The following is a 22,361-nucleotide window of genomic DNA, read 5'->3' on the forward strand; positions in this document are numbered from 1 at the left end:
TGGGTCAAGAGGATGTTAACTTATAGTTTTTTTTTTAAATACACTCCTTTGAAAACTCACCAACTTTACGATTACTTCCCTTGTTAGTAGCACAACCTTAAAATAGAAAAGCATACATCTGATAACATGAAACCATTCCATATGGGCTTGTATATATGAACAATTTAAAGTAACATTAATCTGATAAGGATTTCTTTTTCTTTCTTTTATTTTTGGTCTGTGAGGTTCAAGGGTTACTCCTGGCTATGTGCTCAGAAATCGCTCCTGGCTTAGGGGACAACAAACTGTGGTTCGTTCTAGGTTAGCTGCTTGCAAAGCAAACACCCTACTGCTTGTACCACCACTCTGGCCCTAATAAGAATTTCTAATAAGAAATTTTACATATGTGTGTTCATAATTTGGGTCAAATTTCCTACATATATCTATTGGTGCATGTGATCATTTCTAATTCTTAATGTGTACCTACAGGCAGATGTAGAAATTTAAAATATGTAGGTATATATAATAAATAATAGATGCTAGCTGCCAGTCATTTATTTTATGTTATAAAACACAGTATCCAACATAGTGATTCAGCACTCTTTCAAAAAACATCTCTTTAGACATAATACAAATACTTTCCTTTTATTCTCAGGACCTACCATATGATTATGCATCTGATTATGACTTATAAGCTTACATATTTAATGTGTAAGCTGCCTGCATTTAAATGTAAAACATAATCAGAATAAGTAACTTCATCAACCTTATTAATTTTCCATCTGAGGAGGAGCTATATATTCAGAGGAAAGTAATCAATTCACTGAGGAAATAATGTTGACTCTTTAGTCTTATATCATATTCACCCTGAAATTATTATTCAACTTATATCAATCAGATAGAGAAATATAGCATATGAGGCAGCAGAAATCACCAATCATTCTTAAGTAGAAGCAATCTTCACATGCTTTTCTAGTAAGGATGTCTTTAATATGTTCTAAAGAGTAAGAAACTGTTAGACTACCAAAGTTCGTGTGTTTCAGTATATGAAACGGAATAAAACAGCCCCTAATGATCAGACAAGGAAAAAGAAATAAAACTGGAACATTACATAACTATAAGGAAGATTATGTAGTAGATTTGGTAGCTTATTGAGAAACTCCACTACTCTACCATCTATTGATGTGAAGATTAGTAAACTGAAGAATTTGTTTAATCATTTTACTGGCTAAGGTAGATTCTGTGCTTTGTACAAGTGGGTTAGGGGTGTGTTCAAAGAAAATCTGCAATAAGGAAACAGCGGGTCCACTATGCTAAAGTATGAAGGCTAATGTATCTAGCAAGAGGCAGCTGTGTGTTCCCCTCTTTCCTCAAGAACCTGTTCTAAGGAGAACATCATATTTAGCAGAAAAAATGGGCTTTTCAATTCTTCATACAGTGAAAAAATTTGAAGGTGGTATCTTTAAGAAAACCAAGACCATATTCAAAAACAAATTCAAAGATTGACAGTATAGGAGTATAAAATGTGGACTCTATTGGAAATAAAATAGGCTAAGAAGTAAATATACACTTTGGAACACTTGTCTTTAAGACAAAGGTTAAAATCAAATAGGATTCTATTTATATTGAGCTGTTATAAAGACAAAGTCACATTCTTAAAGTATATTCACTCACTTTACCTTGAATTGATTAAGAGTAGGTCAGATAACCACATCTAAGAAAGTCTTGGAATGGAATAATAATTTATTTGATTGGGTTTTTACTAAGTAAACTACTCAACTGTTTTCAATTTATGTGACTCAGTGAATAGGAGAAAGAGAATCTTGACCCAACATGAACTTTTCTATTCAATAGAGCAGTGAACAAGAAAATGGAAAGATCTGCTTACTTAAAATTTATGGTTCATGAAAGACTGGAAATCATTGATCCTACAAAACTCATAGCTTCCTGGAGAAATATCTGTCCTTAGTCTATATCCAAATGGGAGATACTAAAGAGGCTCTCATTTTACCATAGTTATTGGTAATTATCCAATCCATTAATAAAAGGGCTGCCCAGAAGCAATTAGGGAATGGAATCAATTTCCATTGGCTTAAGGTTCAGGCTTTGTCTTTCTCTTTCTTTTTATTCTGTTTTTGTTGCTTTTGGTTAATATTTATGAATAAAATTGGCACCAGTTAGAGTTGAGAATGGAAGTTAGAGACACAATTCATATTCAAGATAGAGTAAGAGAACTTTTTTAATACGATTACTAAAATCAGTATCTACAAATGCCTAGAAAACATTTTATGTTGGGTATCCTTCCACTAGTTCAGCTTTTGCAATACTCAGCTCATAATATCCCTCAAACACTGACCCTTTTCCTATATATAAATATTGATCATAATGTTATCTTGCAATCCAAAAACACCAAAGTTTTCCTTCCTCCTTTAACTAAAGATATGCACTGTAAATAATTTCACTGAAGTATTTTTGAGTCTTAGTATCAAAACTACCATCCTTGTTTTAAATCTTTACCTTACCTCTTCTCCAGTATAGCCCCCAAAAGACTCTTATTATTGGAAATAAAAAGAATATGAAGTAAATATACTCTTTTGAACACTTTAACACAAAGGTTAAATAGAAAAAGCTGTTAAAATAATGTTTTTATGTGAATATTTTTATATAAGTGACCATTAGACTAAAGGTCTCATTTATCTCACTGGCTCTTAAATCTACAATACCTCCTCACTATGTTTTGAGTTATTTTGACCTCACTTGGTTTTGAAGGCTCTTATCAATGCGCATCTCTCCTACTCAACTAAATCCAAGTAATCTCACACATCCTTGAACTCAATATATGCTTGACTCAGAAAAACACTCTCAACATAGTACAACTGCAAGTAAGTTGAACTTATACTTCTACTCATCCATGTTTCCTTCTCTATTTCACCCAATAACCTTCTAGCCTTGTTTGAAATTAGGCACCTTACATTCATAACATTTACAATTAGAACTACCTTTTAGAGTCTCTCATCTCTAGATCCTCCTACATTCACAAATCCAACTTAGTACTTCAGATGCTGAGTCCTTTCCCTAATGATTTCCCATATACAAATATCCCCACAAAAGCTCATTAAAGTCACAGATACTATTTAACAGATGTTGAAGTCATTAATCTTTTAGTATCCAAAGTTCTTAAGGATATACTAATACTGCAGCTTATAAGAGAAAGACAAATTGAGGTCAATGAATGGATAAAAAAAAATGAAGCTATTTTGAAACAACTGAAGGAAAAATCCTCACTTTTCTAAATATACTTTGTCTTACATTGAAATCAAATAACTAACTTTATAATAAGAACATATTTTAATAGTATAATTTGTCTGGCCTTAAGTCAAGTGAGAGTTCCCCCAAGCAATAAAGATTTTTTTATTAAAATTTTTTATTTTGACGAAAGTGGATCTTTCACAGTAGTATTTTAGGTACATAGTGACATTGAATCAGGGGCATTCCCACCACCAATGTTGTCCTTCCTTCACCCCCTGTTCCCAGCATGCATCCCATATCACCCCTCCTTTGCCCCCCCCCCCCGGGGCTGCTAGTATAAGTAAGTGGTCCCTTCTGTGTCTAGCTTGTTGTAAATTGGGAATCGATTCTGTTGTAGTTGGCTTTGGATTTGGTGTTTAAGTCTGATCATTTTTTATTTCTACTCAATGTTCATAAGACTGTTTGGTCTTGGTGCCCTCCATTATTTCCTCCTCAACTTGTGGGGCAGAATAAGATGGTTCAAGTTATGTGGTTCATTTTGAAGGTAAGAAAAAAAAGAAAAGAAAAATAGTGGGGGGCAAAAATTCAAACAAGCAAAACATGGGAGGAATCCTAAAGACTTTAAAAATCAATTTAAGGGGCCGGGAAGGTGGCGCTAGAGGTAAGGTGTCTGCCTTGCAAGCGCTAGCGTAGGACGGACCGCGGTTCGATCCCCGGTGTCCCATATGGTCCCCCAAGCCAGGGGCGATTTCTGAGCGCATAGCCAGGAGTAACCCCTGAGCGTCAAACGGGTGTGGCCCAAATGAAAATTAAAAAAAAAAATGAATTCTTTGGGGCCGGGTAGGTGGCGCTGGAGGTAAGGTGTCTGCCTTGCAAGCGCTAGCCAAGGAAGGACCGCGGTTCGATCCCCCGGTGTCCCATATGGTCCCCCCAAGCCAGGGGCGATTTCTGAGCACATAGCCAGGAGTTACCCCTGAGCGTCAAATGGGTGTGGCCCAAAAACCAAAAAAAAAAAATCAATTTAAGGGTCGGGTGGGGAGGGGGGAGGAGAGAGACTTGGGACATTGGTGATGGGAATGTTGCACTGGTGATGGGGGGTGTTCTTTACATGACTGAAACCCAAACACAATCATGTATATAATCAAGGTGTTTAAATAAAAAAAAAATCAGTTTAAGAAAATGGGGAAAAGGAAGGAAAACATAAAAATAATACAAAAACAAATCAGACCCACCCCCCCCAAAAAAAAAACCCAAAAGTGTCACAATAGAATTTTAAAGGCATATGAGTCAATTTTTGTTTGGTTGGTTTTTGGCCACACCCAGAGGTGCTCAGGGGTTACTCCTAGCTCTGTGCTCAGAAATCGCTCCTGGAAGGTCCAAGGGACCATATGGAATGGTGGGAATAGAACCCCGGTCATCCCGGGTTGGCTGAGTTGCAAGACAAATGCCCTACAATTGTGCTATTGCTCTGGCCCCTATAAAGTCAATTATTAATATGAAAACACGTACATGAGATCACAACATACCAGCATTTTCTATTCTTTTGGTACTTAAAAAGAAGTTAGCTAGGCAGGATCCTTATAAGCATCAGTCTTTCAGCCCTTTAACCCCTATTGTCTATTGACTGTTCCTTGAAGATGAATGACTAAACCAAAGAAAGATCTAGAATATCAGTAACTATCCCAAAACTTCTAGAAGCCAGACAATAAATACATTCTTAGGAAGTAGGACAAGCTTCTTGTAGAAGTACCTGATCTTTATGACAATTCCAAATCATTGCCCATTTCAAACATGCACATGAGCAAAAAAAAAAAAAAAAAAAAAAAAAAAAAAAGTTTCTTGCTTGTGATCCCCTTCTATTTTTAACTGAAGAGGTTCTCAGATTGACCAGAAGGACATATTCCTGGCATTCTATGCTATTCTATACTGTCTTATTGTGCTCAGAATGGTTATAAACATGTATAGGGTATGCCATAGTTGGAAGTGCTAATAAGTCTATAGAAAAACAGGAAGTATAAAGGCTTTTTAATTTTATATTTAGAAATTAAAATTTGTGCTAGGCAAGTTGGAGACAGTGAATTGATTGAGTATGAGTGTGATGTTATTCTATGAAGATGCTATAAACACTCTAAATAACCATGATTAAAATCATCTGATTTATTGCCACCCCTTTTGATAGGTGATTGCAAAATTAGATCCAAAATTAATTTAACAAGTATAAAATTTAATAGCATCTATTTGTCCTTAAGCAAGACACTCAAATTTGATGCTGGTGCTAACTTTTCTTCATCTTAAATAAATACACAGAGAATAAATGGAAAAAAAAACCTATCTCTGTACCTAGAATGATAGTATAACAGGTAGGGCACTTGCTTTGCAGGGGGAATCTCTGGCACTCATATGCTAGGTTCAATATCTGGCACTTATATTGTCCTCAAGAAGTCTGGCAGGAGTGACCGCTGAGCCTACAGCGAAGAGTAAGCCCTGAAAACAGTTGCTGTGACCCAAACAAATAAAGAAACAAACAAATAACCAACAATAAAAATTTCCATTTTCCATCCTCCTAGGGTTTTGTGAACAAAATGAAATAAGCTGGTGAAAATTAATAGGAAACAAATTTTTTTTTTTTTGGTTTTTGGGCCACACCCAGCGGTGCTCAGGGGATACTCCTGGCTGTCTGCTCAGAAACAGCTCCTGGCAGGCACGGGGGACCATATGGGACACCGGGATTCGAACCAACCACCTTTGGTCCTGGATCGGCTGCTTGCAAGGCAAACACCACTGTGCTATCTCTCCGGGCCCAATAGGAAACAAATTTATAAGCAGTTTTAGAGACTCTTCTTTCCAAGTTTTTTGTACTATATTTTTGTGAGAGAAGAATGGTAAAAAATATGTCACAAAATAAAAAAAATATCTTTCTCTCTATTTTTTTTAAATAAGTTTGTGATTTACTATCTTTGACTTTCAGATTGTAATCCTTTTCACAAAGATCTTCTGGAGGATGTCCAGAGAGATTCCTCAATGTCTCTGTTCTACAGTTATTGTCTATTTTTGTTGTTTGTACCAGTCACAAATTATTATGATCTATAAAATAAATCGTAACAATTTTGAATAATCTCACAGTCTTGTACTTTGTGTTATACATTAGTGACCTTTGATCTTCCTACACCAGTAGACCAACATATGTCCTAAATTCTAATCAAGACCAGCAAGATTATAACAAAGGTGGTAGAACAGCTGTTTTCAAACTTTCTACACAACACATCTGTGGTTAAAGAACATTGAGCTACAAGATTTTATGTAAACTTTCCTACTGATAAAACATCTTGCCTTTATAATTACCCTGATCTAAAATTTGAAAGAAAAATTTTGGATTCCCTGATTTTTACTTAGAAAATAAATTTGAAGATATCTCTAAGGATTATAAATTTTGATTAAACAAAGATGAAGCATATGATAGTGCTATAACAATAACAATAATAATAGACTTTTCTATTCCACAGTAATGTATTTAACCAAATGTTTTAAACTGTTCTCTGGACAAGGTCTTTAAGGACTTGATGATAAAAAGTAGATGAGCAGATAGGAAAGGGAGAAGTTCTGTCTGTTCTTTTCTGTATAAATTACACATCATCAAATTGACATCTGTGGACACAGGATATAGGGCAGTATCTATAATTAGCTTAATCTACTTTTCAACAAATTTGCAACATTCTGTGTCTTAGGAATAATGCATCTTATTCTTTTCTAAATTCTGCTTTCTTCCCTCTGTTACTTTTCTGACTTTGGCTTCAAAATTTAAATCATTTTCCCACAAATATATTCATTGTTTTGGATTAACTTTCTGTCTTTTGTTTGCTTCTCGTTGCTCTTCAGTATATCCTGCTTCTCTTCAATTTATTGTTGAAAATAGAATTACTCTCATTCATTAATATTGTCATGCTAGATGTTAGTGTATTTATTTCCCTAAGAGCATTCACCACTCTTTGTGGTGAGCTTCATATGCCTGCCTCAAATACAGGCAGGGGAAGGGGAGGAAGAATATCAAGGACATCAGAGGGGGAAATGTTGCACTGAAACCCAACTACAATTATGCTTTTAATTATAATGCTTAAATAAAGATTTTAGAAAGAGAGGAAGAAAGAAAGAAAAAGAAAGAAAGAAAAGAAAGATAAGAAAGAAAAGAAAGAAAGAAAGAAAGAAAGAAAGAAAGAAAGAAAGAAGAAAGAAAGAAAGAAAGAAAAGAAAGAAAGAAAGAAAAGAAAAGATAAGAAAAAGAAAAGAAGAAAAGAAAGAAAGAAGAGAAAGAAAGAGAGAGAAAGAAGAGAGAGAGAAAGAGAGAGAGAGAAAGAAAGAGAGAAAGAAAGAAAGAAAGAAAGAAAAGAAAGAAAAAGAGAGAGAGAAAGAGAGAAAGAAAGAGAGAGAGAGAAAGAGAGAGAGAGAAAGAAAGAATGAAAGAGAAAGAAAGAAAGAAAGAAAGAAAGAAAGAAAGAAAGAAAGAAAAGAAAGAAAGAAAGAAAGAAAGAAAGAAGAAGAAAGAGAAAGAAAAAAGAAAGAAAGAAAGAAGAAAAGAAAGAGAAAGAAAGAAAGAAAGAAGAAAGAAAGAAAGAAAGAAAGAAGAGAAAGAAAGAAGAAGAGAAAGAAAGAAAGAAAGAAAGAAAGAAAGAAAGAGAGAAGAGAGAGAAGAAAGAAAGAAAGAAAGAAAGAAAAGAAAGAAAAAAGAAAGAAAGAAGAAGAAAAAGAAAGAAAGAAAGAAGAAAGAAAGAGAATAAAGAAAGAAAGAAAGAAAGAAAGAAAGAAAGAAAAGAAAAAGAAAGAAAGAAAGAAAGAAAGAAAGAGAAAGAAAGAAAGAGAAAGAAGAGAAAGAAAGAAAGAAAGAAAGAAAGAAAGAAAGAAGAAAGAAGAAAGAAAAGAAAGAAAAGAAGAAAGAAAGAAAGAGAAAGAGAAAGAAGAAAGAAGAAAGAAAGAAAGAAAGAAAGAAAGAAAGAAAGAAAGAAAAAGAAAGAAGAAGAAGAAAGAAAGAAAGAAAGAAAGAAGAAAGAAAGAAAGAAGAAAGAAAGAAAGAAAGAAAGAAAGAAAGAAAGAAAGAAAGAAAGAAAGAAAAAAGAAAGAAAAGAAAGAAAGAAGAAAGAAAGAAAGAGAAAGAAAGAAAGAAAGAAGAAAGAAAGAAAGAAAGAAAGAAAGAAAGAAAAAGAAAGAAAGAAGAAGAAAGAAAGAAGAAGAAAGAAAGAGAAAGAAAGAAAAGAAAGAAAGAAAGAAAGAAAGAAAGAAAGAAAGAAAGAAAGAAAGAAAGAAAGAGAAAGAAAGAAAGAAAGAAAAGAAAGAAGAAGAGAAGAAAGAAAGAAGAAGAAAGAAAAAGAAGAAGAAAGAAAGAAGAAAGAAAGAAAGAAAGAAAGAAAGAAAGAAAGAAAGAAAGAAGAAAGAAAGAAAGAAAAGAAAGAAAGAAAGAAAGAAAGAAGAAGAAGAAAGAAGAAAAGAAAGAAAGAAAAAAGAAAGAAAGAAAGAAAGAGAAAGAAGAAGAAAGAAAGAAAGAAAGAAAGAAAAAAGAAAGAAAGAAAGAAAGAAAGAAAGAAAGAAAGAAAGAAAGAAAGAAAGAAAGAAAGAAAGAAAGAAAAGAAAGAAAGAAAGAAAGAAAGAAAGAAAGAAAGAAAGAAAGAAAGAAAGAAAGAAAGAAAGAAAGAAAGAAAGAAAGAAGAAAGAAAATACAATTACTAAAGGTCTTTCTGGGATTATACTTTGGGTGAGGTGCTTACACACATACTCACTGGGAATTTCATGAATTTGGCTGCTGTGTTTCTCGGGTAATTGTGATGCTCCTTTATTTTTTCTCTAGGGGTTGCACGTCTAGTTTTGGTTTTACCTCTGGCAGTAGTGCTCCATAAATGACACCCTCTTTTTTAGTATTTTAGCTCTCAGATAGCAGAGCTGAAAATATCTTGCTTGGCTTGGCTTGAAGGATTAAACTCATGACCTCATGCTTGCAAAGTAGATTCTTCTATTTGACTATGTCCTAGGACTCTACTTTCTATTTTCAAGCAGGGTAACTTTGAAGTTTAAAACCAGTTTCCTTAATCTTTAGTGAGAATTTGTGACTGAGTTTATTTATTGAGTTCTACCTAAGAACAGGGTAGAAGAATGTTCTCTTCTTAATACATAATAGAAATTAGATCATCTTTCTATTTTCTTAAATTTATTGGTTCCCTCTAATCTGTTGGTTGGTAATCAGAAAGACGGGGCTATGTCTTCAGAGTCATGTGGTAGAGTGTAATGTACAAATCCCTGACTTTTCTTCACCTTGGTGTCTTCATTTTACAGCTTTCCGATATGTGGCATCTGTCTCCCCACACAATGAACCAGTTCTAACTTTCTGCATTTTTTAGCAGTTTCTTTGGTCAGAAATACCATGTATCAATCAGAAATATGTGTCTCAAGTGGTCTTGTATACTTCTGATCTTTATCTCTTACTCTAGTCATCACCTAAACAAATATGAACTGTCCTAGTGACAGGTAAAATATTTCATGAATAGGAGTTGTTCATACAAATATCCCCCAGCTAGCCTAGAAGTTCACCACAAGTGTCTGAATGAACATAGCAAAATATCCAAGTTAGCCAATCCGGTGAACTCAGAAGAAATATTAAATGATGACTGGAGCCACAAAGTTTTAAAGAAAATTATTAAGCCAATATTTGCTGACTGTTCAATGCATGGACAGCCTTTCTTTTGGCAAGTCAGCAAAGGAAGTGATTAATGTTAACAAAGTGAAGAAAGTCTGAATGGGTAAGACTAGAAAGAAAAATAGGGACGCGAACAGCAAGAAGTGTTTGCTGATCCATGCTTTATTTCTTAGCAACTGAGCACCAATAACTTGAGCATTGACCCAAAACTCTCCTTCCTAATTCTTCTTGGGTCCCTTTAAATCTTGGAGCCTTTATCAAGAATAGTTCTTAGAAAGTCATTGGAACCTATTCACAGTCAACTTGTAGACCATGACCTACTGTCTTCTATACATTTTAGCCTCCTGCAGGGTGCAGTGACATACATTGGAAGAGGCAAGAAAATGTTCTCCTAAAACATAGGCAGACCTATAAAACAGCATTCATTCAATTCAAATAATTAGAATTAAAAAAAAAAAGAAAACTATAGCTCATATGTTCCCAAGACCCTCTTTGATTAACTCTTTCTTCTTATGACATCAACATTAGAAAATTCTCCTTTTCCTGAAAAATTTACTTTTACCTTCTCTAGCATATTTTTTTATATTTGTTTGCCTTGAAAGTTAATAAAAATAATACTAAATACCAAATAACTGGAAATTTATATAAAAAGGAAAACTAATTTTTAGGTGTTGATACTGTCAACAAATATGGGAAGAAAAGAAGGAAAGTGATTTATGTTAAACCATTGATTGAATGTTTATATCCTGTCCTTAGTATAAGAAGGTGTCTACTAGGGAAGACTCAAATAATTATATGATAATGTCCTAAAGAAAGCCAGACCACTCAAAGAGGCTTTCAGATAGAATGTCTTACTTTTGCTTCAGAAAGAAGCTGAACCATACTAAGAACATCACATTTTTACAAAATCCTATGGTGCTGGTTTAGATTTTCTGTATCAAAGCCTGTCTCTTCTTCCTGTATCACAATTATAAACTTATATTTTTGTATTTCTTCCAGCCCTCAAGCACACTGGATTTTACATATTTGGCACTGTAATTTTCAGTTTAACTGTGCATTAAAGTCCAATCAATATTGGTCCTAACAAGTTTGTTCATACTACAATTATCCCATATTCTGGATATTTTGCTATTATTCTATCCCATACACTTGTTTTGTATTTGATCAATCCTTTAAAATAAATTATTTCTCCTTTTCACCATTTTTCTCATAAACTTTTTTATTTTGTTTTTTTTTTCTATGTACATTTAATTATACTTACCATTTCTTACTTTTAAATCGTTCATACTAGGGGGGCGGGGGAAAAATCATTCATACTAGGGGATTTTAGGGGAGAAAATTACTGAGGATTTTTTATTCCTTATATGTTGCTTTCTAAAAGAGGTTTATATTTGAACTGCTAGAAAATGTCCAAATATTTCAAAGAAAGTTACTTTGCTGAGATTTTTTCCAAAGTTAGTTATAGTTCTTTCTTGATATTTGCTTCTATTTATTTGTCCTTGAACAAGTTTGTGGGTATGACTCATCAAAAGAATGAATGAGGAAAACATAGTCATTTTCTTCAATAATCGCAGGTAAAGCAGAAACCTATGCCCATCTTCTGATGGAGTTATATAAAAGAGAATATACAGTCCTGAGATATTTCATGTCTAGTGCAGTAATATTTATTTTGACTGCATTGCATCCACCCCAAACCCACATACTGAAATCCTAACCACTTCTCCCACCATCATCCTAAATTAGACTATGACTGACTTGGGAGAGGAGGCTTTTAAAGGAGGTTATTTTAAAAATGAAGTAATGAGGTAGGCCCTCATCCCATCTAACTGAGTAGAAGGAAAAGGGATACAGCACTGGGCATGTGCAGAGAAAAGAGCATAAAGGACATGGAGAGAGTGGTTGGGGAGATAACACGTGCTTAGGGCTCTTTCCTTGCAACATCCGACCTAGGTCAATTCCAGCACCTCATAGCAATTCCAGAACCTGGGTAGGAGTGATTCCTGAACACAGAAGAAGTAGGCCCTAATCATCACAGTGTATGGTCAGATGCATGCATATGCACAATCAAACTCACATACACAGACAGAGGTGACTCCTCTGCAAACATAAAAGGAGGGCACTACTTTACTGATCCCTGATCTAGGACTAACAGCCTTCAGAACTGTGGAGAAAAGCATTTCTGTTGTGTAAGCCAGATGTCTATGACATTTCTTTATGGCAACCCTAAGAAATGAAGATAAGCAATTACAAAATGCCAAAACATTCACATTATTTGTATATTTATTAGTTAGATATAAACCTTAAAACCAGATTTCCAATTTCATTAAACACTATTACCAACTACAGAATTCTAACCAAGCTAAAAACAGTCTCTAAGGCATCTTACAGTGATTGTAAGAGCATAGTACCGTTGTGAAGAATAATCCCAAGTAACAACAGTGACTCAACCAATATATGCCTTCCTATCACCGTTATTGTTTTCTTTATATTAGTAGAACTTAATAAAACAGCATAATCCAATTCTCCTGTGTATGTCCTATCTTTGTAAGGTTTTTGAAAAATAAAGTGATATAAATCCCTAACTTTAGACTGCTAAGAAATTGGAAAGATATTTATTTGAGTAAGTTTATAAAAGTTTGAAGGAGACCAGAAGGATAACGCAGCAGGCAAGGCCTTACACACCTCTGATCTGAATTCAATTCCTGAGCCTGCTAAGCATGATTGATAAGTGCAAAACATGAGGAAGCCCTGAGAACAACTGGGTGTGACCCAAAAGCAAAAAATCTAGCCAAAAAGAAGTTTGAAATCCTTTTGATACCCAAAATCTATAAAGCATTCAGAGAAGTTAAAGAAAAACTCCAACTACCCCCATAAACAAATAGAAGAGACAATTTCTCAAAGAAAACATACAAATGACCTACAAATAAAAGTATTCATCATCACTCATAAGTAAAAAAATAAAAATAAATAATTAAATATTATCTTACACTAGTAAGAATGGCAATTATAAAAAAAAGTCTGGAAAAAGCCAGTGTTAGTGATGAGAAAGAACCCTCATTCACTGCTTGTGGGAATGTTGTCTGGTACAAACCTCTATGTAAAGATCTATTAAAAATTATGAATAGAACTACCAGATGAACCAATTATTCTGCTTCTTGATATCTATTCCCAAACCAGAGATATATTAATTCAAAAAGATACAGGCACACTTTTATTCATTGCCATATTTGGTACAATAGCAAATATACAAAAAAAAAAAATCCCCAACTATGGATGAATGGATCAAAAAGTTGTGGTATATATACAAAATGGAATACTCTGCAACTCCAAATAAAGGACAGAGTAATGCAATTTATATCAATATGAATGGCACTAATGAATGTCATGGTAAATGAAGTCAGTCCAAATAGAAAGGGATAGATACAAAATAATATTTCTCATATGTGGAACTTAAAGATACATAGCAAGATAGCAATAAAAGGGCAAAGGCAAGACAATGGGAGAAATGGTCCACACAGCTAAAGACTGTAGGAGAATGTTGATAGGAAGGGACATTTGGGTCCTTGGGTAAGACAGTGGGTACCTTTTGGCATTGAAATTACATGTATTAGAAACCCTTTTTAAAAGTATTATAAATTACTATATAATCTCAATTTTTCAAGTGAAAAACATTTGAAACTTTCCCTGTGTTTTTGTGGGTGTTGTAAGGAACAATGTTTTTGGCAACATTTCCCAAGACTTTTATTGTTATCCTATATTTTTAGTGATAGCCTAATAAAGAGAAATAGCAATTGTTTGAAAAGATCTATGATCAAATGTCTGTAACATGGTACAGGTAGCTCAAAATGTTGTGCTAAATATGTGACCCCTTCAAAAAAGCAAGTGGTAGTACACATATATTTACTGTTTTGTTTTAAAAAAGACAGTTACTATCATAGTATGAGTAAACAGGTCAATAACCAAACAATGGATGGAACTTGAAATTTCACACAAGTGACTATTCGGAATAATGAGAAATAGAAAGACCATTTCTAGCAAAAGCTTTTCATAAGCACTCTGGAATTCAGAGCCTGGTCCTGTTTATATTAGGTGAAATGAGTTTCTTTTGGACGGGGCAAGGCCACAACTGGGGATGCTCAGAAGTTACTCCTGGCTATGCACTCAGAAATTGCTCCTGGCTTGGGGTACCATATGGGATGCTGGGGGATCGAACCCCAATCCATCTTAGTTTAGCAAGTGCAAGGCAAACCACTTGCACCACTGCTCAGGCCTGAGTTTCTAATTAATATCTTAATTAATATAAAAGATATAAAACAAAAAGAACATAAATTTAAAACATGAAATTAAATATCATCTCATTTCTCTGGTTAAGAGCACTAACTGTATTTATTCTGAAAACTTGGATGTGTTTATTTTTTCCCCAACTTCTTCAGAATCTTTGGCACTGTTACCCATCGCACCTACCCACCCTGCTCCGTCAACTTTAGGGTGAATCCTTATAAAAGTTTGGAATATGTAGCCAACTAATCTGTTTGAAGATCACTAACCACCATTAACTAGCTAATGTGGCATTAGGCAAGGCATTTATATCTTTAATCAATGTACCTGCTTATAAAACACACACAATGATGTAAAATTACTGGCATAATGAACATAATTTCACATTTTTGCTTCATACAAGTATTGAGAACATGAAATATTTAAAAAAAACACTTCATAAGCACAGAGAGGATGATGATTGTCCATATTTTACTCTCTTAATTACCACTTTGATCCTGTCACTTCTATATTTCACTTCTACATACATTTAATAATACACATGGGTAATTTCCCCATATACATAAATATATGTTGACTTCAATATATGTTCTGACTTTAGAAAAAAATTGTTAAGTGATATGTGGTTTGGAGGAACGCTAGTAAACATTATCTTAAGTGCTCAGTGTTGTGTATGTAAACATTTTATGGGATTATTATGTTACTGACCCTACCCTGATCGGTGATTGTGCCCTACCCTAAGGTGTGACCTGGCATTCTGCCCCCACCCTAGGGTGGTACCTGATTCTGCTTCCACCATTGGGTGGTATCTGATCCCAGCATTGGTACCTGATTCTGGAGGATAAAAACAAGGGTCTGTGGAAGATGGGGGCTTTTGGCTGGAACTGATGCTGAGGCTTTGGACTTCAGTTTTGTCCACTGAATAAAGCTAATATTTCCACAACCCTGACTGTCTGCGAACTGTTTACCCACCATTTCACCTCAGAACCGCCGGCTGAACAGGGTGGCAGACACATGCTCTGAGCTAGAGGGGAAAGACCTCTTCCTCCTTGCTTCCATCAGTCAACCTCTTCAGGGGCTGACTTGCAACACTCAGAAAGCAAAATGTGTGGGTTCAATAGTATTAATTAATCTAAATATAATATGCATACTATCATTTTCTGAATTAGAATTACTTAGAACAAATAGAACCACTATTTCCTTAAATATGGTTTAAAGAATATACTTTGAAAGTGCCTTCTTAATTTAGAAAATACGTTTATTCATCTTCCTTGAGATAAATCATAACAGAGAAAATAAATACCTTAAAATTGTAGAAAAATCATGGAAACAAAGTTTATTTGAAATGTACTATTACAATTAAGGCCATTGGATTTCATAAATCATATTTACATTATCCTTCATCGTATAGTTTCCTAATTAAAAGATCCTTTCCCCCATGAGTGTATGCATATATAAGGTATATATAAGGTCTGACACCATCCATCAATGGGTCTAGCTAACATTTTTCTAATTATCCTACATGGCTATGATGTTATAACCTAAAAGAAACTTAGCACATGTGTAAGTAGAATAGCATTTTGTTAATAATGTGTTGTCTTCTTTAATGTAGAAATAACCTCTCCATTCCACTCCAAATAGGTTTCCTCACCATTCTGGAGAGATGAACATGCTATCAAATAAACTATTTTATTGTTTTATTTTTGTATTGTGAGTTATTTTATTTATTTTCTGACTCCAAACATTTAAAAGACCATTATTAATTACTTTTTTCCCAAATGGTATCTGAAATGATCAAAACTTCAAGTTCTAAAGCACTTGCTAGAAATTATATTAACATAACACCTTATTTCTAAATAATATTAAAAAAACAATTCAATAAAATTTACAAAATTGTAATTATTTCAGATTATATAATTTCAGAATTTTTCAAGAACTTTCAAATTAGTTGAAATTTCAAATTAACCTGAGTTTCGCCATAGTTCTAGTATACCTATCCCTAACTACCACCACTTCCAAACCATTGTGAGTGTCCCACTATTATAAGAAACAAATATAAAATATTTTATACAACCAAAATAGGTTCTAGGGTTAATATGTTAACATCAGTGTCTCCCATAGTCTGAAATTTTGTCCCATACTCATTACACATGAACTACTTTATTATTAAGGCTGATGTACTTCAAAGACTGTTCTCTGTTGCTATTTCAAGTTGCTATTTCCTTTTCTTTTCTTTTCTTTTTTTTTTCGTTTGTTTGCTTGTTTTTGGGCCACACCTGGTGATGCTCAGAGGTTACTTCAAGCTATATGCTTAGAAATAGCCCCTGGCTTGGGGGACAATATGGGATGCCAGGGAATAGAACAGCAGTCTGTCCTAGGCTAGTGTGCAATTAAGGCAGATGCCTTACACCCTGCGCCACTGCTCCAGTCCCTATTTTTTTGTTTTTATAATTTATTGAATCACACTGAATTATAAAGTAACAAAATTATTCATGAATGTGTTCCAGAAGTACAGTGTTTGGTCACCAATACCTTCATCAATGCCTACTTTTCTCCAACCAATGTTTCCAATTTCCCTCTCACCCACCCTCAGTCTACAGCTCTAGTGTTCTTTTTTTTTTTTTAATCAGCTCTGGGTACTTTGTTTTACAGCATTGTTACTGATAGGATATATACATATCAGTAGGGTTGTGAGCCAGAATTTGGCCAGTTATGCTCTCTGTGGACCTAATGTAATGGCTAATCTGACATAGCATGTCCACGGGATTCCCAGGCATCAAATAAAAAGAGGGCCTATGTTCTCTTAGAACTGGCCACAGAAGACCTACAAAGCCACTTAGGCAGCATTTTATGAATATTGCTGTCAGAGGGCTTGGCCGGGTAAGTGGAAAACAAATGCAGAGGAAAGCAGCCATCTTTGTAAACCAGTAAACAACCTCAATTTTCTTCTACTTCTGAACATGATCAAATAAAGCCAAAGAGAGCTCTCAATGAAACCTCTGAAATTTCCAATCAGCACATCTACACTGTTAATATTGTTTGTTTGTTGTTGTTGTTTTTAAATAGTTGTTTGAAGTCTAATTCCTAGAACTGGAAAGTATATACATTTTCTTCACTGGAATTTGTTATGTTAAGGCAAAGAAAGCATTTAATTGATCACTGATTAAAATGTTACTTTTCTGTGTATAGGCCACACCCATTTGATCCTCAGGGATTACTTCTGGCTAAGCGCTCAGAAATTGCCCCTGGCTTGGGGGGACCATATGGGACACAGGGGATCGAACCGCGGTCATTCCTTGGCTAGCATTTGTAAAGTAGACACCTTACCTCTTGCGCCACTTCTCCAGCCCCAAAAATTATTTTCAAAAAAAATTAAAAATGGAATAGAACTAAAAAAACAAAACTTTCCGTAAAACATTAGTTGCCTGAAAACTTGACTTTAAATAATATATAAACCTATTTCCCATAGACATCTAAATAATAGCCATTAAATTATTGTCAATAGTGATAGCTACGCATCTAGAAGTTTGATCATAATTATAAGACAAAGGGACAACAAAAGCCTAACATAAAACAGAGTAAAATGAAAAAAAAATTACAAAGAAAGAAATATCAAGGAAAAGGCTAGCTAAAAAAAAAAAAAAAAAGTAAAGCAAAGTTAGCAAAAATGCAGTAATTCAGAGAGAATCTTAGTGTCAAATAGTAATTGAAGAATGTTTATTCATTAGATCACTGTTCTGTTTACCCAAAATGAAATATGGATGGAACATATGTCAACTTCCAAATTTGTTGAAAGAAATATGCCTAGGAATCTACTTAAGAAAATAGAAAGATTTTGAACTATTTTCTTACTTATTAATATTACAGTCTGACACCACACATCAAAAACTTAGGAGCTAAAAAACCACTTTTCAAAGTGCCAGACTGAGAAACATATGGCACTTTCCAATTACCTAAACCTGGTTATTTGTAGGAGGTGAAAATCTTCGAGCACATCCAATAGGTGATGAGAAAAAGTATCACGTGGTTACATTCATTTTTAGTAAGAAGAAATTTACTTACAGCATGGAGGAAAAAGCATTCCCTTTATTCATGAAATGTGGGGATCTGACAGTCATTCCTCTGATATATTTCTTTATGAAGGATTTGTAGCAAAGATTAAAAAAGTATGACATTTATAAACATTTAGTATCCCACTGCTATTTGAAAACTTGAAGAAAACTTGTACATTCATTGATAAATATCTCAGTGTTTTATACACTCCAAGGTACTCTTTTTCTCTGGTTTATGGCCTCTATTAGGACCTGAAGCATGTGACCATCCAGACAACTGAAATAGTCAACTGAGAACCACAGAACAACAGTACCTGTTCATAGAACACATTTGGGCAAATTAACATTTCCTTTCTCCCCCTTTTCTTCTCTCTTGTCCCTACTTCTTTCCTTCTCCCCTTTCTTCTTCTACCTCTTCTTCCTCCTCCTTATCAATTCAATCTATGTCAAATAAAATCCATACTGTTACTTTCTCTTTAGGATAGGAATCTCGATACATAAGATGCAGCGGACAATACTACATAGGGTAGCCACCTACATAGATAGGCCTCATTAACACATTGCTTAATACTCAAGATGCGAAACCTATGTGTATCCTAAATTGATCCAGTCTTTATTTAACCATAAAGCCTTTATTTAGGAAGGCCCAACCCAATCACTGATGAAATCCCTAGAAACTGAGAAAACCTCCCAACTCCGACACACCGACCCAATCTCTCTTAGTTGATTTATTAATTTTTTACCTTATTTTTACTATATCTACCTATTTTTCTGTTCTCTTATTTCCTGTTCTCTCCTACTCTTTTTCTTAAGTTATACCTAAGCTAATTATGGTATGTTTTTATGTGGGCATGAGTACATGAGAGAGGACTCCTCCATGAGAGTCAAATCTAAATTGTAAACAACCCATGCCTATAGTGTATATAGCCCCTCCTATATACTGTTCCTTCTCCCCGCCTTCAGAAATCCTACTATCCCTTCACCCCCCCCAATCCGATATCCCACCTTATTAACACTCATTACCCTCACTTCTTAACTGAGGTTGGTATCAAGACCAACCTCCTACCCCAATAAGCCATCACCCAGCTCCAAAGCAAAGGGACACCCATTCAGACCCACATCTCATCCCCGGCAATCAACTACAACCAACACCTCTGCTGACTAATGCTGTGGGGCCCTCCTTCTCACCCCTCCCAAATGTGGACTGTTGTTTGATACCGAACTCAGCTCCAGAAGGATCCCCAGTGCAAGAACTCTACCTGAGCCCTTTCTGCCACAAATCTTTTCTCAGTCTCAAGAAGACCAGGGTGTGCGATAAAAATGTGCCCTGGATCCCACACCCCACAAGACACCCCACAAGAATATCTCAAAAGACAATGGGGAAGCCTATATTTCCTTTATAAGTTTAAGACCTATATAATATTACCTATTATTTGGTTTATCCCCAAATGTAAGGTAGTCTCCTGCATCAGTTTGTTCCCTTAATTTTTTAAACTTATTTTTATTTACTTTTTCCTTTATATATGTGAGTGTGTATATATTGGTCTTGTTTCTATTTTCTTTTCTTCCTTAACTCCACCTGTTTTGGTTCTGCTTGACAAAATAAAAAACCTACAAGAAAAAGTCTTGCCTGGGATAATAGCTCAGGTCAAAACCAAGGCACAGAGATAATGGAACCTGACATTCTCCCACACACCCCAAATGCACCAGCAATATAATATAGCACCATATCTTCTTGCAGAGGCATACTAAAAAAGGGGGAAATTTTACGTATAGAAGCAAGCTCTTATCTACTAGGGATAAGAACTCATACACTTTACAATACAAGAGCAACTCCCACCCTGAACATATGTCATGTGGACTCACTTTAGATTCCAGGTGATTAGACAGTGACTGTACAACCCTGAACCATAGATCCCTGACGTAGAACCAACACAGTTTTCCACAACAGCTCCAGGATCCAATCTTCCTCTGGGACACTCTTAGTACTGCTCTGACACCAACATGTGCTGGTTTGATATAACATCCTGACAATGAGGAAATGGCAACAACTTGGTATAAGAGTAGATATTCTTACCTCACCTCCTAATAATAAGATGAAATCAAAAGACATGTCATCCTTTGATCTGTACAAAAGCCAATTTCGCTATCTACAGAAGACTAACTGTGACAACCCTGACTGGGCAGAAATTATACTGGGACCAATAAAAAGACCCTAGTCTAGGCCTTGGCCTATGATATGTACAACCAAGATCTCTAATTCCAGAGTTCTGACTGAAACAACTGCAACTGAGCATATCTTCTGGAAACATAATGAAAGATTCTATCCTAAGCTTTGCCCTAGGATCTGGGCAAAAACCAAGACCACCAATTAAAGAAAACTGATTAAAACAACAGTGATGGACCACGACTCCAAGAACTGTAAAGAAAGTTTCCATCTGAGGTTTCATTCTTTGACTTGTGCAAATTCAAGATCTCTAGCTACAAAAGCATTATTTTATCATTCACAACATTGCGGAAAATTTCTAGACACCATAAAAGGACCTAGGGTAGAGTAAAAGAGCTTATATGGAGCCTGTAGTTATTCCCATGACAGTATACTTCAAGGGTGGAGAAATCCTGTATCTCTTAGGCCAAGGGAATTCCCTTTCAAATCTCCTCAATATTTACTGTACCTATGCAAGAAAAAAAAAAAGAGAAGCACAAATTAATTTTTTTAATTTTGTTATTGTTTTTTAGTGCTTTGTTTTGTTTTTATTTTAGGACTGTGGTTATTGTGTAGTTCTAGTCTCTATTGCTGTGGTGCTTTTTGAGTTTTTCGTTTGATTTTTTTTGTATTATTGTAATGTTTTCCTTCTTTTTTCCCTTCCTTCTCTTAAATTTATAGTTATAGGCTCTAGAAGGACTCCTCTCATATTTTGCTTGTTTAATTTTTGCCCCATTTTATTTTAGTTTATTTTATTTTCTTTAAACAGAACCACATAACTTGAACCATCTTGTTCTGCCTCACAAATGGAGGGGGAAATAATGGAGGATGCCAAGGCCAAACAGTCGTATGAACATTAAGTAGAAAAAGAAATGATCAGACTTAACCACCAAAGCCAAAGCCAACGACAACAGAATCGATACCCAATTTACAACACACTAGACACAGAGGGGACCACTTATACTAACAGTCCAGGGGGTAATAGAGGGGTGTATGGGATGCATGCTGCGAACAGGAGTGGAGGGAGGACAACATTGATGGTGGGATTGCCCCTGATTCAATGTCACTATGTACCTAAAATATTACTGTGAAAGATTTGTGATCCATTTTGGTCAAAATAAAAATTTAAAAAATGATTTCAGTGTTTTCTCAATGTATATAGAGTTAGTAAAGTTTGATATTTCCTGACTATAAAACTAAAATTTAAAATTTAGCAAGGTCAATAAGGTAATTTCATACAAAAATTTCTTAAAATTATTACAATTTCAAAATCGTACATTATAAATTTTGGCAGCAGGACCACACTGGCAGTGCTCAAGGGGAGACTCCTTAAAATGCTCAGAGGACCATTTTGGTAATAGAGATTAAGCCAGGTTAGCTGCATGCAAGGGAAGTACGTTAATTATCTCTCCAGCTCCAGATACAGGTTACTGGAAAAATTAATTTCAACCCTGAAACTCACTTTTTACATCCATGGAGTGAGGTGAAAGTACTTGAAAATACTGGTCTAAAGATTAAATGAGAAAAATAAAAATCAGAGAGAATAATATCTCATATAGCACATTAGTGATTTTTTGTTATTACTATTATTTGTGTTACTAAATCATTTAATATTGGCTGGAGCTGGCTTCCTACAGTGAAGTTATTTTCCCCTTTTAAAGTAATTCTATTTTTATAAAGCATTCTGGGACCTTGTCTGAGTTAAGAACGTGCTGGACTTTGAACTGACTCAGATGTGAACACCAGATCTTGTGACTACGGAGATCTTAAGCAAGCTTTAACAATTTCTCATATGGACTTTCCCATTGAAACCTACAGTATAACTGCATTGAAGAGCTTTGAGGACTAAAGGAGAAGGCATGTGTAAAACTTTAAATTATGGCCAGGCGGTGGCGCTAAAGGTAAGGTGCCTGCCTTGCCT

The sequence above is a fragment of the Suncus etruscus genome, chromosome 13 (assembly GCF_024139225.1).
Source record: "Suncus etruscus isolate mSunEtr1 chromosome 13, mSunEtr1.pri.cur, whole genome shotgun sequence".
Classification (NCBI taxonomy): domain Eukaryota; kingdom Metazoa; phylum Chordata; class Mammalia; order Eulipotyphla; family Soricidae; genus Suncus; species Suncus etruscus.